Raw genomic sequence first — 5,162 nt, forward strand, 5'->3', positions numbered from 1 at the left:
ACTCCCTAGGTTCTGATTCCTGGGATGCCGATCTCCAGCGGAATGACTACTTCTGTGCCATAAGCCATGGCGAAGGGGGATTTTCCTGTTGATCTTCTCGGCGTAGTTCGATATGCCTAGAGTACATTGGGCAATTCGTCTATCTATTTGCCTTTTGCTGCCTGCAGCCTCTTCTTTATTCTATCCAAAATTACTTTGTTAGATGCTTCTGCTTGTCCATTGCTTTGTGGAAAGCTTGGGGTTGAAAAGTAGTTCTTGATCTTGAACTTTGATAGAAGTTCTTAATTAGCTTGCTGTCAAATTGAGTTCCATTGTCCGCAACAATTGCTCTCGGAATCCCAAATCTGGTCATGATGTTTCTCCATATGAAGTTCTTGACATGTACATCTCGGATCTTGGCAAGAGGTTTTGCTTCTATCCATTTTGTGAAGTAATCTGTTGCTACCAGCAAGTACTTTCTTTGTCCAGTTGCTTGGGGTAATTGCCCAACAAGATCCATGCCCCATTGGGCAAATGACCAAGGACTGGATACAAGGTTCAGGTCAGCAGCTGGCTGGTGTATCAAGGTGCAAACCTTAGGCATTGTTCATACTTCTTCACGTAGGCTTCTGTATTTTTTTGCATGTAAGGCCACCAATACCCCTGGGTAATGGCCCTGTGAGCTAGTGATCTGCCCCCAGTGTGGCTTCCACAAATTCCTTCATGGATTTCATATAAAAAATCTTCAATCTGCAAAGGGTGTACGCATCTTAAAAGGGGTCCAGTGAAGGATCTTCTGTAGAGGTGTCCCTCTGCTGTTAGACTGAATCTTGCCGACTTTAATCTGATCTTGTGTGCCTCCTTGCGGTCGTCTGGCAGCTTTCTTTCTTTTAGGAACGCAACAATAGCACCCATCCAGCTTGGTCCCATGTCTACGCACATTGCTTCATGCTCTGTGGTTGCTGGTTCAATGCTCGGGCTCGACAGGTAGTCAATCATTATTGTCCTTGCTTTTTCAGGTTGTACTACACTAGCTAAGTTGGCACTAGCTAAGTTGGCCAACGCATCGGCGTGGCTGTTATCATCTCGACTTACCTGAAGTAGTCGATAGTTTTGAAACAAGGCTGACAGTCTGATTACTTCTTTTGCGTAGGTCGACATTCTTTCATCTTGGGCTGCAAACTCGCCTGTTGTCTGGTTAACTATCAGTTGTGAATCATAAAAAACTATTACCTCATCTGCTTGAACTGTTGCTACCAACTTCAGTCCTGCAATGAGTGCTTCATACTCTGCTTCATTGTTTGAGGCCTTGAACCCCAAACGAATTGACTGTTCTAGTACCTGCCCATCTGGGGATATCAATACTACTCCTGTCCCTGCTCCTTGTCGGTTTGAACTCCCATCAACAAACAGTCGAAAGGAGTCGCCGATGTAAATGCTGCAGGGTCTGAGTTTTTCTTCTTTCTTTTGTTCTTTCGCCTTTCCCTGGGCTTCTCTTTGCTTATCTGGACATCGTTCATCCTGGCTCAACGGAGCCCGATGTTTGATGGATTCTGGTGTAAGCTCAGCCACGAAGTCAGCCAGAACCTGGCCTTTAATTGTTGTCCTTGGCCTGTACTCCAGGTCATACTGGCCTAGGGTGACTACTCACCTGGCTATTCTTCCTGTCAGGTCTCCTTGTTGCAGTAAAGACTTCAAGGGGTGCTCTGTTAGCACCACAATTTTATGGGCCTAGAAGTAATGGTTCAACTTCTTTGAAGCCATTACTAAAGCTAGTGCCAATTTCTCTAAGGGTAAATACCTTGTTTCTGTATCGGCTAGGCTTTTGCTTACATAGTAAACTGCCTTTTGCTCCTATTTTTCTTCTTGGATTAGTACTGCACTTATTGCATGTTCTGAAACGGCTAAGTACAGGAATAGCTTCTCCCCAGGTTTTGGATTTGAAAGAACTAGAGCTGTGGTCAAGTACTTTTTCAAGTCAGCCAAAACGGCTTCGCATTCTTCTGTCCATAGGAAGTCTGTGGCTTTCTTTATCAAGTTGAAGAAAGGTCTGAACTTATCTAAGCTTCTGCTAATGAATCTGTTCAAGGCTGCGGCCCTTCCAGTTAGCATCTGCACCTGCTTTGCCGACGTCGGGCTCTTCAACTCTAGGATGGCCTTTGATTTGATCTGGGCTGGCCTCGATGTCCCTTCTAGTCACCAGGTATCCTAAAAACTTACCAGATCCAACTCCAAATGCACATTTCGATGCATTGAGTCGGAGCCGATATGTTTTAAGGATTTCAAAGACTGTTTTTAGATCGACAAGATGATCCTTAGGCTCCTTGGTCTTGACGACTATGCCGTCGATGTAGACTTCTACTGTTCGGCCAATCAGATGTTTGAACATCTTGGTTACCAGCCTTTGGTAAGTTGCTCCGGTGTTTTTCAACCCGAAAGGCATTACTCTGTAACAGTATAGGCCTTTTGGGATGATGAACGCGGTCTTCTCTTTGTCTGGGGGGTACATAGCTATCTGGTGGTCCCCCCTGTAGGCGTCTAGGAAGCTCGTTCTTCCATGCCCTGAAGTGACATCTACTAGCTGGTCAATCTTGGGTAGAGAAAAGCTATCTTTGGGACAGGCTTTGTTGAGGCTGGTGAAGTCTACGCAGACCCTCTATATACCGTTCTTCTTCTTTACCACCACTGTATTGGACAACCATGTCGGGTAGTGTACTTCTCCAATGGCCTTGGCTTCTAGAAGTTTGTCTACTTCTTCCTTTACTGCTTCGACGTGCATTAACGTCGGTCTTCTGGCTCTCTGAATTACGGGTTTGGCTGACCTGTCAACATTCAGTCTATGGCATGTGACCTCGAGGTCAATACCAGGCATTTCGTAAGGTGTCCAAGCGAACACCTCAATATTTTCTCTCAAAAAAGTTTCCAACTCTTTTTCGGCTAAGCCCGAGCTGAGAAGAAAGAAACGTTGTTCATCTCCTTCCTGGACGAGGATTTTCTTCAGTGCCTCCTCGCTCTTCTTGGCTGGCTCCTTGCCGACGTCTTCTAGGACTTCCACGTTCTCATCTTCAATTTCTACCTTTTTTGACTCTCGTATGCTGCAGGTAGATTTCATTGCTGCCATGGAGCAATTCTTCGCCTGCAGCTGGTCGCCTCTGACTTCCTCTATCCCATGCTCTGTTGGGAATCGTAATAGTTGATACAATGTTGAGGGAACTGCCCCCATTGCATGCAACCATAGTCTTCCCAAGATGATGTTGTAAGGGGAGGGTGTGTCGATGATTGTGAATTCTGTCTTGTTCTTCCTAATTCCAGCCTGCACCTCCAAGTTTACTGTTCCCAGTGGCCATGTCGGCGCTCCATTGAACCCAACCATTAGCCCATTGGATTGTTCCATATCATCAGGGTGAAGGCCGAGCTCTTTGTAACATCGGACGTACATGATGTCACAAGAGCTGCCTTGGTCAATCAGGATGCGTTTCACTTGGCACTCCCTAACCTGAAGGGATACTACCAAGGCATCATTGTGCGGATGCTAGACTATCTCTAGGTCAGCTTCGGTAAAGGTTATCATTGGTCCCTGGCATTCTTCTGCCCAATGTCTTTTGTCCCCGACTTGGTAGACATGTTGTAGGGGTTTTACTTTCTGGGTCTCTCCTCGGATTTCGTTTTCGTTGACCTTTGAGTGGATTACATTGATTATCCAAGGTCCTCCTGCCTGTGGCTGTTGTGCTGGGGGAGATGGGGCTGCTGGTGCCTGAGGCAATCTTGCTCGTTCTTCCCTTGTCCTGGTCTCATCGACAAGGTCTCTCAGATGTCCTTGTCTCACCAGGTCTTCCAAATATGTTTTCAGGGCTCTACAATCCTGAGTTGTATGCCCATCTTCATTGTGGTAGGCACAATGCCTACCAATGTTTCTTCCCATGAACTCTCCTGGTGTCCTCTCTGGCATTCTGAAACAAGGCTAGTTCTGAATTTGATCCAAGACTTTGGGAATTGGGATTCGGAACACAGTTGTTACTGCTTGTGTGGCCATCAATTCTACCTCTTGCCTGCTCGTTCCATTGTTACCTCAGCCTCGCTTCGGCGAGCCGTTTCTTTTCTCTTGTTTTATCTCCCTGGTTCCCGACGTGTCTTTTTCGGCTTTGGCGTACTTCTCGATTCTCGCCATGAGCTCCTCCATACTTTTTGGCAATGTCTTTGCTAAAGACTTTCGTAGTGGATAGTTGTCTTTCAAGCCATTCTTGAAAGATACGACTGCCACCTCTTGATTACATTCGGGTATTCGATTGAATACCTCATAGTATCTTTTTGCATAGGCCCTAAGGCCTTCATCCTTGCTGATCTTTAGAGCCATCAATGCGTCCACCCTTAATGGCTGCAGCTTGTTTGTCACAAATCTGGCCACAAACATCTCGGCCAGGCCTTCCCAAGTCTTTACGCTTCCCTTCGGTAGTTTGTGGAACCAATCTGATGCTATCTCCCCGAAGGATGAGGGGAACACTTTGCAGAGCAACGGCTCATTCCCACTATACAATGCCATCGAGTTTAAATACAGTCCAACGTGGAAGTTGGGGTCCGACTTACCATCGTATATTTGAAACCTCAGCATACTGAATCTCTTCGGCGCCTCAAACCTGTCTAATTCTACCGAGAATGGTGTCCTCGACTTATCTGGGGAGGTTACCTCGGCGTCGGCATTCTGTTGCTTCCTCTTGAGGTAATCTCTTAAGTCTTCTTTGCTCCGCCCAGGAGCTCGGCTATCTTTCGACTTCAGTCTTTTCGGTATACTACTCTCGGCCTCGTGATGAGCCCTTTTCGACCCTTCTCCATGAGTTGTGTCGAAGCATAGTGCCTGTCCCTGAACATGCCAATGTCCTTTGGGGTTTGCTTCTTTTGTGTGATGCGTCCTCCGTGATTCTTCTCTTCTTGATTCTCTTCGTCCGACTTTCCTAGAAGGTCGGTGAGAGTATCTTTCGCTCCCGTTTTGCTGAGGGGCTACGGGGATTGTTTTCTGCCCTTCCTTCTGGGTATTGGCCGCTGGAATCGACGTGTCCTGCAGCAGGTATGGTGGCTGCATGACGTTATTTTGCATCATGAAATTGACGACCGACTACAGGTCTGCCAATTTGTTTGTCATCTATTTTACCTCTTCGTCCCTTCGTAGACATTTATCCTTCCAAACC

The sequence above is a fragment of the Camellia sinensis genome, chromosome 2 (assembly GCF_055761805.1).
Source record: "Camellia sinensis isolate YWXY chromosome 2, ASM5576180v1, whole genome shotgun sequence".
Lineage (NCBI taxonomy): Eukaryota > Viridiplantae > Streptophyta > Magnoliopsida > Ericales > Theaceae > Camellia > Camellia sinensis.